Raw genomic sequence first — 20,648 nt, 5'->3', positions numbered from 1 at the left:
CCAGGTCCTGAGCAGTGAAAGCAGAGTCTTAACCACTGAACCCCCAAGGAATTTCCTGCAGTATTATTTCTTGACTGGTCCTCCTTGGTTCCTGCATTTCCTTATTCCCCTGATTAACTACTGTTGAATCTCTCCTTTAATATTCAGGAAAGTCTAGGAGGCTGAAGCCTTTTTGCTACAAATGAGAACTGGGGACCTAGAAAATATTTATACCTGGGAGAGCCCCACGGGTTCCTGCTCCCTTTCATAACTCTACTTGGAAAATAGTTTCCAAAATCTTCTGGTAACTTGAAACCTTAGAGTGAGATAAAGTAAATGATGGACGTTCATTGACTATCTAGATCATTTCCAAATAAAATACTGAAGCATTAGCTACCCAGGTGGTGCTCGTGAACCCACCTGCCAATGCAGGAGACAAAAGAGACAAGGGTTCCATCCCTGAGTCTGGATGATCCCCTGGAAGAGGGCATGGCAGTCCACTCCAGTATTCTTGCCTGGAGAATCCCATGGACAGAGGAACCTGGTGGGCTACTGTCCATAGGGTCACAGTCAGACACGATTGACACAACTTAGCATACACACACACACACACACACACAAACACACATGTCACCAAACTGAGATAATTATAGTCTAAGCTCTTCCAAAAATGGAATATCAAACCAGTCAACCAGAAATCACCCGATCCACCACCAGTTGGGGAATTTGGCTCAGAGACTCCTATAATCCTCTAAAGGAAAGTAACTTTGCAATAACCAACCTATTTTTTGCTTCATAGATTAATAACTTCTTCCAATTCCCTTTTGCCTGTAGAATTCTTTTGTACAGCTAATTGGTGCTCCTTTCTATCTGTTAGATTGGGTGTTGACTGATTGAACCAACTTTTGCTCAAATAAATTCATAAATTTTAAAATATGATTCATTTTATTTTTAACATATCTCAGATCCATTTTGCCATATTCAGGAGCCAGTGGCCCAAAAAATAGTAATTGTGATGTTCTTATGCTTCCAGTGGTATTAGTGGCAGCTGCTAAAAATCAAGTTTCTCATGTAGAAGTGATGGCTACATAGGTGGATAGCTAGTACTAAACAATTGTTATTCAGTTGCTAAATCATGTCCAACTCTTTGTGACCCCATGAACTGCAGCACACTAGGCTTCCCTGTCCTCCACTAGCTCCCAGAGTTTGCTCAAATTCGTGTCCATTGACTCGGTGACGCTATCTAACCATGTCATCCTCTGCCACCCTCTTCTCCTTTTGCCTTCAGTCTTCCCCAGCAACAGGGTCTTTTCCAATGAATCAGCTCTTCACATCAGGTAGCCAAACTATTGGAGCTTCAGCTTCAGCATCAATCCTTCTAATGAATATTCAGGGTTGATTTCCTTTAAGATTGACTGGTTTGATCTCCTTGCTGTCCAAGGAACTCTCAGGAATCTTCTCCAACACCACAGTTCAAAAGCATCAATTCTCTGGCACTCAGCCTTCTTTATGGTCCAACTCTCACATCTGTACATGATTACAGTAAGGGCCAATATTTCCAGTTCTTAACCTGGATCCTCTATGGCCCTGAAACATTGATTTTTCTCTTCATTCACTTGTTCAACAAACTTTCATTGACTACCCAATATGTGACTTTTCCCCTAAAATATCATGGTTCAAAAAAAGACAGATTGGGCCCCTGTCCTCACAGATACGATGACCTAAAACATGTCCACTAATTCAACAGTCCTCCCATCAAGCCCTTAGCACAGGCTGGCCTTACTGATTCACTTCTAATTGATTGAATGCAGTGGAAGTGTCACTGTGTGACTCTGCCCTTAGCAGAAATATTGCACAATTTCTCTTTGCTTTTCTCTAGGATGCGTGTTCTTGAAAACCAGTCACTATGCTGTGAAAAACTGAGGCCATGTGGAGAGGTCAAAGCCACATGGAGATGTTCTGGTCAACAGTCTCAGCCGAAGTCTCAGTTGACAGCCACTGTCAACCAGACGTGAGTTTTAGAGTGATTCCGACTCCAGACCTTGTCTGACTATAACTGAATGAGAGATCTTGAGTGATAATCACCTAGCTGAGCCCAGCCAACCTTTGGAACCATGAACAATGATACATAAGTTCTCACTTTATGCCACAATGTTCGAGATGGTTTATTATGCAGCTATACCTGAGTTTACAGTCACCTGCTCTAGTGTCTACAGCAGATATCAAACAATTACCCCCAAAAAACTAAATTCAGTTACAAAGATGGCACCAAGCTTTCTCCTTTCTTGGCTCACAAAACACTACCCCATCCTAGCTCTTTTTCTCCTCTTCCCTGCTTCCCTTTCCTTGCTAATAGCATTATCCTCCTGACAAAAACCAAGGCTGAAAAATTTGAGTCACTCTTGACCTATTTTCCTCATCAGATCAGATCAGATCAGTCGCTCAGTCATGTCCGACTCTTTGCGACCCCATGAACCGCAGCACTCCAGGCCTCCCTGTCCATCACCAACTCCTGGAGTTCACTCAGACTCATGTCCATCGAGTCAGTGATGCCATCCAGCCATCTCATCCTCTGTCGTCCCCTTCTCCTCCTGCCCCCAATCCCTCCCAGCATCACAGTCTTTTCCAATGAGTCAACTCTTCGCATGAGGTGGCCAAAGTACGGAGTTTCAGCTTTAGCATCAGTCCTTCCAAAGAACACCCAGGACTGATTTCCTTTAGGATGGACTGGTTGGATCTCCTTGCAGTCCAAGGGACTCTCAAGAGTCTTCTCCAACACCACAGTTCAAAAGCATCAATTCTTTGGTGCTCAGCCTTCTTCACAGTCCAATTCTCACATCCATACATGACCACAGGAAAAACCATAGCCTTGACTAGACGAACCTTTGTTGGCAAAGTAATGTCTCTGCTTTTTAATATGCTATCTAGGTTGGTCATAACTTTCCTTCCAAGGAGTAAGCGTCTTTTAATTTCATGGCTGCAGTCACCATCTGTAGTGATTTTGGAGCCCAGAAAAATAAAGTCTGACACTGTTTCCACTGTTTCCCCATCTATTTCCCATGAAATGATGGGACTGGATGCCATGATCTTCGTTTTCTGAATGTTGAGCTTTAAGCCAACTTTTTCACTCTCCACTTTCACCATCAAGAGGCTTTTGAGTTCCTCTTCACTTTCTGCCATAAGGGTGGTGTCATCTGCATATCTGAGGTTATTGATATTTCTCCTGGCAGTCTTGATTCCAGCTTGTGCTTCTTCCAGTCCAGCATTTCTCATGATGTACTCTGCATAGAAGTTAAATAAGCAGGGTGACAATATACAGCCTTGATGAACTTCTTTTCCTATTTGGAACCAGTCTGTTGTTCCATGTCCAGTTCTAACTGTTGCTTCCTGACCTGCATACAAATTTCTCAAGAGGCAGATCAGGTGGTCTGGTATTCCCATCTCTTTCAGAATTTTGCACAGTTTATTGTGATCCACACAGTCAAAGGCTTTGGCATAGTCAATAAAGCAGAAATAGATGTTTTTCTGGAACTCTCTTGCTTTTTTGATGATCCAGTGGATGTTGGCAATTTGATCTCTGGTTCCTCTGCCTTTTCTAAAACCAGCTTGAACATCAGGAAGTTCACGGTTCACATATTGCTGAAGCCTGGCATGGAGAATTTTAAGCATTACTTTACTAGCGTGTGAGATGAGTGCAATTGTGCGGTAGTTTGAGCATTCTTTGGCATTGCCTTTCTTTGGGATTGGAATGAAAACTGACCTTTTCCAGTCCTGTGGCCACTGCTGAGTTTTCCAAATTTGCTGGCATATTGAGTGCAGCACTTTCACAGCATCATCTTTCAGGATTTGGAATAGCTCAACTGGAATTCTATCACCTCCACTAGCTTTGTTCATAGTGATGCTTTCTAAGGCCCACTTGACTTCACATTCCAGGATGTCTGGCTCTAGGTCAGTGATCACACCATCGTGATTATCTGGGTCATGAAGATCTTTTTTGTACAGTTCTTCTGTGTATTCTTGCCATCTCTTCTTAATATCTTCTGCTTCTGTTAGGTCCATACCATTTCTGTCCTTTATCAAGCCCCTCTTTGCATGAAATGTTCCTTTGGTATCTCTGATTTTCTTAAAGAGATCTCTAGTCTTTCCCATTCTGTTGTTTTCCTCTATCTCTTTGCATATACTCAAATCAGTTATCATATAGTTTTGATTCTATTCCAGAAAGTGCCTCCCCAACCTGACTCCATCTGACAAATCCCGCTGTTACCTTGGCCCAGTTCAGGCCCTCAGAATCTCATCACTGATTTATTGAAATGATTACCCAATGGACCATTCATATCCTTGCCTATTCAACACTGTCAAGTATGTGTTCTCAAACCACATCCTCTATTTCCCCCCTCTCCCGCTAGAAAAAACAAAAAACCTGTACTATCTCTTCATTCACTGTCTGAAAAGTACCAGCCAATTGTCTCAGACCCTTCATGGTCTGCTGCTAACATTTGGTCTGGCTTTTCTTCCCACATAGTGCTACTATTACATGCTATGCTCCCAATAATCTGAACTTCTCAGTATGCTGATCATGCCCCCTCATTGATGCCCTCAAGCTCTCCCTCCCTCCACTGAAAATGTTTTTTCTTACCCCATCTATCCTGTAATCTCCTGAGGCTCACACAACACAATTGTCATTGATCCTATGGCCAGGTAAGAGTGATAGCTATGGCAGAGATGGTTCACGGCCAACCATTTCATACAGCGGAAGCCATGAGTTTTTGCTGAGCACATGGGCAGCCAGACACTACAATTAACCACTCTTTTAATGCAGCTTGACGCAATCATGTGACTAAGTTCTGGCACATGGCATTAATCGAAACAGAATGTGCCACTTCCAGTTTATTCCCTTAAAAAGAAATAAGCATGCCTTCCCCTAGCCTTTTCCCTTTCTTGCTGGCAAGGATGGGACAAGGGCTGGAGCCACCATCTTGGCCTTAGACATGAAACTATATTTTGAAAATGGCAGAGATATTTTTATAATCCTAGACCTCTCAGCTTCAAATAGAGAAAATCCATTTCTATTATTCTGTACTACTGAATTTCGGAGTCTCCTTGTCATTGTAGCTTAGTCCATATCCTACCTACTATGATAGCTAATCTTTATATTGAGAGTTTATCAAGTAGCAGACACTGTGCATCGCATCATTTAACCCTCACAATGATATCGTGGGAAAATAATGTTAGAGATGAGGAAACTGAAGCTCAGAAGGGGTTTGCAACATGCCTGGAGCCACACAGCTAGTAAATAATGGAGTTAGAACTCAAACCTAGGACAGTTGCTTTCAGAAACTATACCTTTAATCACTGCTTATCCCTTTGCTCTGATCCACAGCCTTAAAGGCATAGACAGACCTCCCTGAGGTTTGCCAAGAGCCCCCATAAACACTTAGAAATATGTTTCTCATGTCATAGATACTCAATAAATGTTTGTTGAATAAATATCAATTGGTTTTAGGAAAGCAGGCTTTTTGGAAGTTCCTAACTGCAATCAGATGCAGCGCTGCATCCCTGTTTTATATAGAAAACTCTCCCAGTTGCTTAATACCAGACAATTTTCTCTCTGAAGAATAACATATAGTACTGCACTTTGGGTCCATGCATGTCCTTATGCATCTTACCTGCAATCAGCAGAGAGCCTATATAAGTGGAGCAGGCAGTTGGGGAAAGCACACAGCCAGTTGTACTCATATGTATTTATTTACACAGCTGTTCTTCCCCTTGTTCAAGCAGAAGACTCCAACCCAGAAATCAGAAACAAAAATAAAATTAGGGGGCTTTTTGAAGACTGCTGGGCAGTATCCTGCACCCTGGGGTCTCAGCAGGGATGTGGGGTCCAAGGACGTTCAAAGTCTCCTTTGTGTGGTGTCAAGGGTACTAGTACAAAGCGAACAGTGCTGAGAGTTTAGGGCTGTGAGAGAGGTTGTTATAAAGTACTGACATCCTGCTGTGAGGGCTGAGTGTGTTCCCTTCTTCAGGGCTCTTATCTGAGCTCTGCGATAGAAAAGGAATAGAAGAGAACGCCTGAACTGTTCTGGCGTTGCCTTCAGCCCTCCCCTGGGAAAACTTTTAGCAATAAACACAAATCAAGAGGAAACTGAAAACGATTTTTTCAAATGGGTCTTCAAACAGCCAGTCTTTATTTGTTCAAGTGGGGGGACTAAAAGAAGAAATTAAAGCCAACTTTCTTTCTAATTAAGTTTCATGGACCTCCCAAAATACAACACAGATGCTGTGATGAACATTAACAAGCTCTCTGATGGAGTGTACTTGAACTCAGTAGGACTAAGACAGAGAATGACTTAGAAAAAAAAAAAAAACTCCACTTCACACGCTGAGAAAAATACCCTAAAAACTTGTAATGATGACTTTTATTAGTTCTTTAGGAGGTTACACAATAAAGCTGAATCCTTTTTTCATCAGTACATTCAAAAGTAAATTCATTCTTCTCTTTTGATTCCAGTAATGATATACATTTAAGATTATTCTTTCTTTTCTTATGGGAACCTACCCTGTTACCATATCTAATTAAAATTAAGCATTATTTTGTTTCAGAACATATGTTTAGATATAATGTCCCTGCCCTGGAATTCCACAGAGTCAGTGTCTCAGGGCTTGGGTGCAGGGGTTGGAGGGCTAAGATTGATCCATCACCTCGAGGAGTATGTGCATTAGGAAGAGCTAAGTGATCACTGAAGAGGCATGTTTGATCCACCATGTGTAATCAGTTTTAGTGCAACCAGATCCCAGGGAGTGGGATGAGTGTAAGGCAGGTGATTTTAGCTTCAACTTCAGAAAGTCAAAGGTGATTTCGGTGGTATTTCTGCTTCAGTTTTAGCTATACCTGCTATATAGTTGTTCAATCGTATCCAACTCTTTGCTACCCCATGGACTGTAGCCTGCTAGGCGCCACTGTCCATGGAATTCTCCAGGCAAGAATACTTGTTTTAGGGTCCACAGCAATAATCCCACAGATACCATCAAGGATAGAAAAAAACGCATGACATAGAGGGAACCATGCATGGAAGTTGGCATCACTTCAGAGTTAATTAATTTGAGATAAGAATCAGACAGAAACAAGCTATGTGATAGTGCCAAGAAAGATAGATGATGCTCTCCTGAAACGGAAAAAAAAAATTGAGCTCAATGTTGAAATTTCAAACGGAGGCAGTGCAAGGTTGGATTGAGGATTATTTGCCTGTGAGACTGTATTATCTATAAACCATGTCAATGAGGAAAAATAAAAACCAATAAGGAAATTCATTTTTATGATTTCTGTTAAGTATACATGGGGGTGAGGGAAAATACCAACATAATTAACATAGAAGAGGGACTTCCCTAGTGATCCAGTGGTTAAGAATCTGCCTTCTAATGCAGGGGACCCAGATTCAATCACTGGTTCAGGAACTAAGATCACACACGCCAGGGGAGCAACAAAGAGCCCTCGCTGCAACTACAGAGACCATGTGCTCTGGAGCCTGTGAGCCACAACTAGAGTTTTGCACCACAAGGAAAGATCCCGTGTGATGCCATGAAGATCCTGCATGCCTCAGCTAAGACCTGACACAGCCAAATAAATAAATACATAAACTTTCAAGAACTAATGTAGGGAATTAAATGAGGGGATCTGTTTCAGGCCACCAAGGCTTTGCATATGGAGTGAACTGAAGTGGAAGATGGAAGTTTCTGTGTCTCTTCACATCTCTGTGTACTCTCTACCTCACCTTAAAAAGTGGAATAATAATTTACTCCATCCAACATCAAATTGCTAGAAGGGAAAGACTCAGTTTTCTTTCTTGTGGAGGATTCATTTTCAAGGCCTCTTTTTACTTCTCACTCACTCTTCCTTCTTCTTCTCTGGCAACTTAGGGAAGAATAAAGTAGAACTTTTTGGCTCCATTCTTACCTTTTTGGTGGGCCACAAGGATTGTGGAATCAAGGTGCTGAGAGCCTTACCTGGACAACTCCCACCTCGGGAGATGGTCCCCAAACCAAGGTTGCCTGAGGCTCAGGAGCACATCCGCCTAATCCTGGAATCAGTTCATAGGGCCATTTGGAGGTACATTTATAGGTACACTATCAACTCAGTTGTAGTCTCTAATGAAGGGTGTCTTTTTATTTCCCATATGCCTGCCTCTTTACCATTTTTCTCACTGTGTTCATAACCTGGACAGAGAAAAGATATACTATATATTGGGCTCCCTGGGAAATCTCAGCAAAAATAAGGACATATTGGAATGCATAAGCTGGTTTTAAAGTCCACGTAGAAAAATAAGCAAGCAAGAATAGCTAGGACAATTGTGAAAAACAAAAATAGTGAAAGAATGTCTTGATAGTCCAATGATACAATAATTAAAACTGTGGTATTGACACACTGAAGTTGCAGACAGATCAATGGATCAGAGTAGAAAGGTAAGCATTAATCACTCAGTGTGTCTGACTGCTTGCAATCCCATGGACTATAGCCCGCCAGGCTCCTCTGTCTATGGAAATCTCCAGGCAAGAATACTAGAGTGGGTAGCCACTCCTCTTCTCCAGGGGATCTTCCCAACCCAGGGATTGAAACTGCCTCTCCTGCATCTCCTGCATTGCAGACAGATTATTTACCAACTGAGCCACCAGGGAAGACATAGGCATAAATATATGTGGAAATATAGTTGCAAAGATGACATTTAATATCAATAGAGAAAAGAAAGAGTACTTAATAAATTGTTTTGGAGCAGTATCTGGGGAAACAAAATGAGCCCTTACTTTATGGCAAGATAATTCCAAGTATATTAAATATTTAAAGTCAACAAATTAAATAACAAAAATTCAGGAAGAAATCACTGGAGTCCTTTCATAATCCTAAGTACCATAAAACTTCTCAGAAATCACAAAAAGAAAGACTGATCATTTCAATTGCCTAAAATTCAAAATTTATGTACAGCAAAGCCCATCAATAATCAAAAGATAAATGACAAACTGGTCAAAATATTAGAAACTTAAATCACAGAAAAAAAGACCAACATTTCCTAATAATATATTTATTCTATGTAAGCAGGAAAAGATAGATATCAATAGATAAACAGGCAAAGGATATGAAACAGAAATAGCTCTTAAGCATGAAAAAAAAAAACCCAGTATCATTCACTAGAAGAAATATGTAAATAACTCTACAATGATTTATCATTTTTTGCCTATTAAATGGACAAAATTAAAAAAAACAACTTACATAGAACAATGTGTAGAGAAGCCAGCACTATCAATACATTATCCTTGGAAGTATAAATTGATTAATCCTCTACCAAGAATAATTTGATCATATCAGTTCTAAATGTATATACCTTTTGACCCAGAAATTCCTCTTCTAGAATTGTATTCTATCAATATATTTATATATGTGTCAAATGATATATATAAAGTACTTATTAGAGCACTGTTTATAATAGCAAAAGAAAACTAAACATTCATTATTAGGAATTTGGTTGAATAAACTATGATCAACCTCATTAGAAGATAAGGTCTATGAATGAAAGGATTTGTGTTTGCTTTGTTCACTGAAGAAAAAGAAATGCAAAAAGGCAAAATGGTTGTCTGAGGAGGACTTACAAATAGCTGAGAAATGAAGAAAATAGAAAGGCAAAGAAGAAAAGGAAAAATATACCCATCTGCATGCAGAGATCCAAAAAAAAAAAAAAAAGCAGGGAGAAATAAGAAAGCCTTCCTAAGCAATCAATGCAAAGAAAGAGAAGTATACAACAGAATGGCAAAGACTAGAGATCTCTTCAAGAAAATTAGAGATACCAAGGGAACATTTCATTCAAAGACAGGCACAATAAAGGACAGAAATGGTATGGGCCTAACAGAAGCAGACGATATTAAGAAAAGGTGGCAAGAATACAAAGAACTATACAAAAGAGATCTTCAGATAACCACGATGATGTGATCACTCACCTAGAGCCAGACATCCTGGAGTGGGAAGTCAAGTAGGCCTTAAGAAGCATCACTATGAACAAAGGTAGTGGAGGTGATAGAATTCCAGCTGAACTATTTCAAATCTTAAAAGATGATGCACTTAACATGCCAATAAATTTGGAAAACTCAGCAGTGGCCACAGGACTGGAAAAGGTCAGTTTTCATTCCAATCCCAAAGAAAAGCAATGCCAAAGAATGTTCAAACTCTGTACAGAGTACATCATGTGAAATGCTAGGCTAGATGAAGCATAAGCTGAAATTATGATTGATGGGAGAAATATCAATAATCTCAGATATGCAGATGACACTACCCTTATGGCAGAAAGTGAAGAACTAAAGAGCCTCTTGACAAAAGTGAAAGAGGAGAGTGAAAAAATTGGCTTAAAATTCAACATTCAAAAAAAGAAGATCATGTCATCTGATCCTATCACTTCATGGCAGTCAGATGGGGAAACAATTAAAATAGTGAGAGACTTTATTTTGGGGGCCTCCAAAATCACTGCAGCCATGAAATTAAAAGACACTTGCTTCTTGGAAGAAAAGCAATGACCAACCTAGACAGCATATTAAAAAGCAGAGACATTACTTTGCCAACAAAGATCCATCTAGTCAAAGCTTTGGTTTTTCCAGTAGTCATGTATGGATATGAGAGTTGGACTGTGAAGAAAGTTGAGTGCTGAAGAATTGATGCTTTTGAACTGTGGTGTTGGAGAAAACTCTTGAGAGTCCCTTGGACTGCAAGGAGATCCAACCAGTCCATCCTAAAGGAGATCAGTCCTGAATGTTCATTGGAAGGACTGATGTAGATGCTGAAGCTCCACCTGAGGTGAAGAACTGCCTCCTTGGAAAAGACCCTGATGTTGCGAAAGATTGACGGCAGGAGGAGAAGGGGACGACAGAGGATGGGATGGTTGGACGGCATCACTGACCTGATGGACATGAGTTTGAGCAAGCTCTGGGAGTTGGTGATGGACAGGGAAGCCTGGTGTGCTGCAGTCTGTGGGGTTGCAAGTAATTGGACACAACTGAGCAACTCAACTGACTGAGATGAGAAACAAAGCAAAAACCCTGTTAAAACATTGGAAGAAAATCTTGGAGAGTACAGTATTTTTTACCTTTAGAATGGGTAAAGTCTTTGAAAGAAATATCTAAAACCAGAGGCCATGAAAAAAAAAGTAACAATAGCAAACTTACTGCTTAAAATTTCAAACCTCAGATGAGAAAAGACACCATAAATAATGATAATGTTGTTGACCAAAGCCTCAAGATGTCCCATAGAATATCATTACTTCTACCTTTAGGAGTAGTATTGTGCCAAGAAGTGGGAAGTATATCATAAGAGTTCAGGACACAAATTCAGAGACAGCAGAAGTTCTCCACCTTTCTGCACCATTGTTCTTTGGCAATCTTATGAAGTCCCTTCTCAGGATTAAATAAAAAATGCATAATGCAAAAGATTACAAAGGGAACCAATTATTTTGATATTCAGTTATATGTATATATGCTTCTCTACTAACACAATAAAAAAAGATACAGTGTCCAATCTAATAATTACTGCAATTTTGAAGTACCGTTGAGCTATCTGAAACAACTGTAAGGTGATATAATGCTATCTATGTCAGTGACAAAGTCCAGGTACTGCTAATATTAATATGGCTTGTTGCCTACATTCTTAAGTGAAAGAATTGCTGAATTTCAATTAAAAGTTAATGAAAGTAGGACTTCCCTGGTGTTCCAGTGGTTAAGAATTCACATTCCAATACAGGGGGCCCAGGTTCAATCTTGGCCAGGAAACTAAGATCCCACAATGCCACTGGGCAACAAAGACCCAGTGTAGTACCCCCAAAAAAGTTAATGAAAAGATTGAAAGGAAAACTGTAATATTTTTCACATCCAAGTTCATGGACACCTAGGTTTTGTCAATAGAAGACCCTTTGGACAGCTCCTCCAACCCCAGGTTCAGAATTCCATGGGAAGATCTTGACACAACCTCAAAATATAAAGAAATGCAAAGTCTAATCAAGTGTTATGGATCCCCTGTGGTTGCTTAAATAGTCCAACCTCATCCCACTCTTTACCCTTCAAAATCATGACGGAGACTTAAACAGCATCTCACAGCATGGCAGTCAAGAGTTGAGAAACCAAGCCCTGCTGTCTGCTGCTTCCCATATCACACCTAGCCAAAATCTCTGGTCAACGTGCCACACTGATTAGCCAGGAATGTATAGCTGGAAACATAATTCCAAAATATTCCTTTGGGAAAGCAACTCTCAAATCCTTTGGATGACATATTTATTTTCTAAGCAAGCAAGTATATATAATCCTGGGGAGATTTAGAATTAAATACAGAGGTCATGTAACTAAGACCAGGTGGTTCAGTGGTAAAGAATCTGCCTGGAATGCAGGAGACTCTGATTCAATCTCTGGGTCAGGAAGATCCCCGGGAGAAGGGAGTGGCAACCTACTCCAGTATTTTCGCATGGGAAATCCATGAACAGAGGAGTCTGGCAAGCTACAGTCCATGGGGTCGCAAAAGAGCTGGACATGACTTCTCGACCAAACAACAAATTCTACGCTTGCATTAAATTTCAAAAGAATCTGTGACTAACTGGTATTTTAAGTACTTGTTTACAATAATTTGGCATATTAGACCATACTTCTGCTTTTTCCTCCCTTACCATGAGGGCTCTCTTCCCATTCCTCCCTATCTTTTCCATCTTTGGGTACTGGAGAGCCCCCAGCCCATTCCTTGATTATCAATTCTTGATTACCTATCCCTAGCTACACTCACACCCTGTGGAAACAAAATCCAAGTTGTTAGTATCAAACTGTGCCCTAGCTTTAAACACTATCTAGAATTTGATAACAGCAGATCTAATCTCCAACCAGACCTCGCCCCTGAATTCCTTCTCTTATATCTAACAGCCTATTCGATATCCCTACTTGATTACCTTTTGATTTCCTGTCCTGCCCACACCGCACACAAGTCTGTTCCCACTCTTCCCCAAATTGATAAATTACAACCACAGTCTTCCAGTTTCTCAGGCCAAAAACCTTGGTGTCATCCTTTTTGAGCCAACACATGCTTATGAAAAATTTGGCTAACAGTATGAAGCAGAATAATAGAGATTCCATTAGATATAACTTCAGCCTTTGTAATAGTGTTCGGTGTACTAGCATGTATAATGTTAAGCAAAATAAACTGAACTATTTAATTTTTAGTTATTCCATTTGTTATGAATCTTTCTGCTCTGTCTCCATGCACACCCATGCACTCCCTTGGCATGCTCATGCAGAGCTGGAGCTCTTAAATCTGTGTGTGTGACAAATATGGAATGCCGGCTTTCCATCTCTCTTGAATGCCATTGCCACCCGGCATCTACATTTGGCGATCTGAGAGAATCCAAAACAGCTCTTCCGTTCCCTACACCTAACCGAAACCTTCAGCTTTCCACCCATTTCAGTTAAACTCTATCTACACATTTACTCAAGCCTAAAACTTTAGTTCCATCCTTTACTACTCTCTTACCTTCATACCCTTCATTCAAACATCATTAAAGACTGACAGTTCTTTCAAAAGACATCCACTGCTCATCATCTCTCTGGTTAGTCACCTTAATACAAGCTACCATCATCTTTCCTTGAGGCTTTTCTAGTAGTCTCTCACCGTATTAACCATTCTCCACCCAGCAGCCAGAGTTCGATTTTTTTTGTCTGTACCAGGATCTTAGTTCCCTATCCAAGGACGGAACACAGGTCTCCTACAGTGGAAGTACAGAGTCCTAACCACGGGACCACTAAGAAAGTCCTGGAGTTGGTTTTTAAAAAGACTACTTCACCCCTCTGTGCTAAGCTAAGCCCTACAGTGGCTTCCTATCTCTCTCAGTGAGATCCACAGCCCCCTCCTGAAGCCATGCGCATTTCTTTGTTGAGGCTCTATCTCCCACTAGAATGCAAACTCCGGGAGCATCCAGACCTCCTTTCCTTTCTTCAGCATCTATCCACAGCACCTAAACAGTGCCACACACGAAGCAGGGACTCAACAGAAATTTGTTGCATAAAGAGTAAATAAACTTGAAGTTTGGGGTTAGCAGATGCAAACTAATACATAAAGAAAGGATAAACAGCAAGGTCCCACAGTATAGCACAGGGAATTCATTCAATATCCTGTGGTAAGTCATAATGCAAAAAAAAATTTTAAGAATATGTACATATATTTAACTAAATCACCTTGCTGTACAGCAAAAATAGCACAACATGTAAATCAACTATGCTTCTATTTTTTTAAAAAGTAAATAAAATGTTGGATGTGGATGAAGCAAAATTTGGGGGTGCAAAGGAGTATATAAGGGCAACATTTACATTTTCCTTTATAATTTTTACTCTTTTGTAAAGAAAAAGCATTTTGAAGACTTAATCCTCAAAAATTTTAGAGGGGAAAAATTTATGTAAACATGTTAGCAAGTTTAAGCTTTCCATAGGATTGAAGGGGCACCAGAATAAGACAGAGAAATCTACAGTGGTGATCTACCAGAAATCTACTGGTGGAGCTGAGGAAGCTGAACAAGTCACATCAACCTTTTAGGGAAAATGTTAGAGAGGAGTCTTCCTCTGGTTCACAATGACTTCCTAATGAGAATCAAAACCCCAGCTTCCACCATAGCCAGTTTCTACGCTTTTGAAGATTATCTGTGCCCTCGTTCACTCTCTTGTCTTGTTTGTTCTTTTCCTTTTTCTCACCCTAATCACATCTATTTTTTTTTTTTAGTTAATTCCACACATGTATTTAAATCTGATGGTGAAAGTGAAATTCCTCAGTTGTGTCCAACTCTCTGCAACCCCATGGACTATAGCCCACTAGGCTGCTCTGTCCATGGGATTTTCCAGGCAAGAGTACTGGAGTGGGTAATCTGATGGTATGAAGGTATAATTGGTTATAAAAAAGAGAACTTATTGTGAGGTGAACAGCACAGCAAGCATGATGAATGATACAGTTCTTGAGAGTAAGAGGAGGTTTCCTCAGCAAAATAAAATTTCTTAACACCAAGTTACAATCTGTTGGAAAAGACCGTGATGTTGGGAAAGATTGAGGGCAAGAAGAGAAGGGGACAACAGAGAATAAGATGGTTGGATGGCATCACTGAAGCAACAGACATGAGTTTGAGCAAACCCTGGGAGATAGGGAAGGACAGGGAAGCCGGGTGTGCTGCAGCCCACGGGGTCGCAAACAGCTGAACACCACTGAGCGACTGAACAACAACAATCTTATCCAGAAGATCCAAGAAAACAGTTCTAAAAAGCCAGCAAAGAAGAAATAAATTCTTTGCGATAAGAAGTTGAGAAAGCCAGATATTCCAAGTGGGTTAAAAGAATGCCAGAGGCATAGCTTCAGGATTGACATATAAACATTGGCCATATTCTAGGAGTAGGATTTGCTTGGTCCTGGTGATGGTACTATTATTTGTAGTGAAAGACTGGTGCAAAAGGTGGTTTGTTGTTGTTCTTCAGTCACTCAGTCGTGTTGACTCTTTGAGACCCCATGAACTGCAGCACGTCAGGCTTCCCTGTCCTTTGTCTCCCAGAGTTTGCTCAAACTCATGTCCATTGAGTTGGTGATGCCATACAATCATCTCATCCTCTGTCGTCCCCTTCTCCTCCTGCCCTCAATCTTTCCCAGCATCAGGGTCTTTTCTAATGAGTCAGCTCTTCACATAAGGCGGCCAAAGTATTGGAGCTTCAGCATCAGTCCTTCCAATAAATACTCAGGATTGATTTCCTTTAGGATTGACAGGTTTGAGCTCCTTGCTGTCCAAGGGACTCTGAATCAGAGTCTTCTCCAGCAACACAGTTCAAAAGCATCAATTCTTTGCCTCTCAGCCTTCTTTATGGTCCAACGCTCACATCCATACTTGACTACTAGAAAAATCACAACTTTGACTATATGAAGCTTTGTCAACAAAGTAATGTCTCTGCTTTTTAATACACTATGTAGGTTTGTCATAACTTTCCTTCCAAGCAGTAAGTGTCTTTTAATTTCATGACTGCAGTCACCATCCACTGCGATTTTGGAGCCCAAGAAAATAAAGTCTGTCACTGTTTCCATTTTAACCCGAGATAAATTAACCCTTCAGCAACACTCCTTTCCCTAAATTCACCACCACACATTTTAACCAGAGACAAACCCTGGGCTGAAATTAGATTGGGACTACATTTTAATCACTTAACTGTTCCATAACAAAAGGCCTCACGTGGTGGCTCCAATTTCCTGCAAGAATTTGAAAGTTGGACAGGCAGTTCTGAGTCACATTGGATTTAGTGAAAAAAAGATTTAAGCAGTGGAAGGGGAAACTCTATCTTCCCTGTCAAGGAAGTGGGCAGTGAGTTCTGCCTTAAAAATTAAATTTGAAAACTTAACAGACATCTAAGAGGGATTCCAACAGATTATCTAATAAAATTATTCACTGTCTCCTACATGCTGGTAAAAGCTACTTTTTCTAGTCTTCTCTGTCTGCCCCTTTAATGTTAGCAATTAGTATCCTTCTGTGGATCTATGCTATGCTATGCTAAGTCACTTCAGTCGTGGCTGACTCCGTGCGTCCCCATAGACGGCAGCCCACCAGGCTCCCCTGTCCCTGGGATTCTCCAGGCAAGAACACTGGAGTGGGTTGCCATTTCCTTCTCCAATGCATGAAAGTGAAAAGTGAAAGTGAAGTCACTTAGTCGTGTCCAATTCTTAGCGACCCCATGGACTGCAGCCTACCAGGCTCCTCCGTCCATGGGATTTTCCAGGCAAGAGTACTGGAGTGGGGCCATTGCCTTCTGTGGATCTATTGGCCCCCAAACAGTCCTTCCTGTAATGGAGTCGAAGGGAACCAGGATTTTGACCTGAGTATGCGTTGGGGAGGAGCTGAGGCAGGGGCATAGTTGAGAAGGCATTTTGTTTCTGCTGATAAAGATCCTGGACTATGAAAGAATGTAGGCCACCAGGAGATCACTTCCCTGGCATCTTTGTCACATTTGGATACACTGTTCCTTTTGATTCTTGAAGATGGGTGGTTCTCTGAAGGTCTTAGCGTCTGATCTTGTGGTAGTTGGTGCTATTGTCTGTTTGGCCTGGTTATAGAAAAAGACTTGAGAGCTTTACAAATTGCATTAATACAAAGCTATCTTTGATTTTGAAAAGACTTTTTTCCAACCCAAGAAATCCTTGTCAAAAAAGGAAAGGTGGGCAAGAGATAAATGAGAAGTTTGGGATTAACAGATATACACTACCATATATAAAATTGATAAAATACAAGGATTTATTTGTTCTGTACAGCACCAGGGCTTCCCTGGTAGCTCAGATGGTAAAGAATCTGCCTGCAACACAGGAGACCTGGATTTGATCCCTGCATCAGGAAGATCCCCTAGAGAAGAAAATGGAAACCCACTCCAGTATTCTTGCCTGGATAATTCCATGGACAGAGGAGCCTGGCAGGCTACAGTCCACGGGGTCACAGAGGCAGACACGACTAAGTGACTAACACATTTATGTTTACATCGCACAGGGAGCTATAGTCAACATTGTCACAGTCTGTGTGAGAGCTGGAAAAGAATTTTGAGACATGAGGCAGAATGAGAGGAGAATAAAGTTTACTAGAGTGAGAGAGGAGAAGGCAGTGGCACCCCACTCCAGTACTGTTGCCTGGAAAATCCCATGAATGGAGGAGCCTGGTCGGCTGCAGTCCATGGGGTCGCTAAGAGTCAGACACGACTGAGTGACTTCACTTTCACTTTCCACTTTCATGCATTGGAGAAGGAAATGGCAACCCACTCCAGTGTTCTTGCCTGGAGAATCCCATGGACGGAGAAGCCTGGCAGGCTGCGGTCCATGGGGTCGCACAGAGTCGGACACTACTGAAGCGACTTGGCAGCAGCAGGCAGCAGAGTGAGAGATGCTGTTAGAATAGCAGGGTGGCTCAAGGGTGAGCTGAACGCTTTGCCAGGCTTGCAGCCAATTTTTATAGCCTCGAGACAGAGAAAATTCCTACTGGAATGGTGGCATTAGGTGATTGGCTAGGATGCTATAGGGTGGATAGTAGGGTGGGTATTTTACATAATATGGGGTCACAGAACTGGCTGGTTTAGATCCGGAAGCTCATGGCAACAATTGCTATGGGGCTTGGTTAGTTCCAGAGATTTTTATCCTGTGGTACAGTGTTCCACACCTGCGACCTTGGTATAGGGCTCCACAGATATCTTATAGTAACCTATAACAATAACAACAAAAATTTAATGAATATACATGTATATAGACATGTACATATATATATAACCAAATCACTTTGCTATACACCTGAAACTAACACAATATTGTAAATCAATTATACTTCAATTTAAAAAAAAAAAGAATAAAGCAAAGTATCCAAGGTCTTTCTACCTTCTTACTCTCTACTTGTCTAAATGCAGTATGCTTGAGACCTCCCTCGTGGTCCAGTGGCTAAGAATTTGCTCTAGTAATGCAGGGGATCCAGGTTCTATCCCTGGCCAGAGAACTAAATCCTGCATGCCACAACTAAGACCCGGCACAGTCAAAAATATATTGAAAATAAAACACGGTATACTCAACCTCTTTTGTCTTGTCTTTCACTTGTGCCATATTTTAATAGCTTCTCTGGAGTCCATGCAGCGTCTTTGCTCTTTGGTTTTGCCACCTGAAAGATTCTCCAGAGCTATTCCCGTGTGTGTGTGTGTGTGTGTGTGTGTGTTAGGCCCTCAGTCCTGTTCCACTGTTTGCGACCCCTTTGATCATAGCCCACCAGGCTCCTCTGTCCATGGAATTTTCCAGGCAAGAATACTGGAGTGGGTTGCCGTTCCCTTCTCCAGGAGATCTTCCTTACTGTATTAAAAAAACTTCATCTGTAGAGTTCCTTCTGAAATATTGCCTCTTCCATGCAACCCGCCATTTCCCCCCGAAACTGGAATTAATCTCTCTCCTGTGTGTCTAGGGAGTTTAATTTTTCAGTCTCGTCAGGCCTTATATAGTCATCTATCTCACTGCATATGTTCTCCGTACAATATTGTACGATCCCTGAGGACTGCAACCATTTTGTCCTTCTCTGTGTATTCGGACTTCCTTTCAGTGTCTTCAGACCTGTGGGAATTTGTAGAATTCAGAAGGCAGTATTTTCATCAAGAGTGTTCTTTCTCAAAGCAAAATTGTGTGGCACTCAAAGGCCTGAACTTTGAAAGCAAGTGGCTGCGGTAGAATCTGAGTCCAACCACTTAACCAGCTTGTGATCTTGGCTGGGTGCTCATTCTCTCAGAACCTCAATTCCTTCATTGGGAAAGTGGGAATAATAAAATTTAGTAACAATAGGGTTGTTGTGACAAGTAAATGAGGCAAATGTAAAGCACTTGGCACAAGGCCTGGCACACAGAAAAGATTTAATAAATGGTAGCTGTTTTATTATTATTACTATTACCATAGCATTAAACCTCTGTGCACAGACCAAAATAGTCTCAACACATGCTAATCTATTTAAATAAATTGAGAGGGAATGGACTGGAGAGCTTGCTAGTGCTGCCAAGTCTAAGAACACCTCTATAAAGAGTAATCACTTTATAACAGTGCTGTCCAATAGAAAGACAATGCAAGTCACGTATGTAATTTTAAGTTTTCTATTAGCTACATGAAAATAAGCTACAAGAAACAGGTGAAATTCTTAAACATATTTTTAATATATTTTCTTTAACTTGATGACAGTGAAAGAGGAGAGTGAAAAAGTTGACTTAAAACTCAACAACCAAAAAACAAAGACCACAGCATCCAGTTCCATCACTTCATGGAAAATAAATAAGGGGAAAAAATGGAAGCAGGGGCAGATTTTATTTTTCTGGGCTCCAAAATCACTGCAGATAACTACAGCCATGAAATTAAAAGACACTTGCTCCTTGGAAGAAAAGCTATGACAAACCTAGACAGCATACTAAAAAGCAGAGATGTCACTTTGCCAACAAAGGTCTGTATAGTCAAGGTTATGGTTTTTCCAGTAGTCATGTACAGATATGAGAGTTGGACCACAAAGAAGGCTGAGTGCCAAAGAACTGATGTTTTCGAATTGTGGTACTGGAGGAAACTCTTGAGAGTCCCTTGGACTGCAAGGAGATCAAACCAGTCAATCCTAAAGGAAATCAACCCTGAATTTTCATTGGAAGGACTGATGCTGAAGCTGAAGCTCCAATACTTGGGCCACCTGATGTAAAGAGTTGACTCCCTGGAAAAGACACTAATTCTGGGAAAGAATGAGGGTAGGAGGAGAAGGGGATGGCAGAGAATGAGACGGTTCAATGGTATCACCAACTCATTGGATATGGGTTTGAGCAAACTGGAAAATAGTGAAGAACAGGGAAGCCTGGTGTGCTGCAGTCCATGGGGTCACAAAGAGTCAGACACGACTTAGTGACTAAACAACAACTTAACCCAATATCTAAAATATTATAATTACAAACATGTAATTAATATTAATAACTATTAATGGTATATTTAACATTTTTTGGATTAAAATTTCAAAATTAATATATACTTCACACTTACCCAGTGGTTCAGATGGTAAAGAGTCTGCCCACAATGTGGGAGACCCAGCTTTGATCCCAGGGTCGGGAAGATCCCCTGGAGAAAGAAATGG

Source organism: Bos javanicus, chromosome 20, assembly GCF_032452875.1.
Source record: "Bos javanicus breed banteng chromosome 20, ARS-OSU_banteng_1.0, whole genome shotgun sequence".
Taxonomy (NCBI): Eukaryota; Metazoa; Chordata; class Mammalia; order Artiodactyla; family Bovidae; genus Bos; species Bos javanicus.
The sequence above is the reverse complement of the archived record's forward strand: the minus strand, read 5'-3'. Positions refer to the sequence as shown.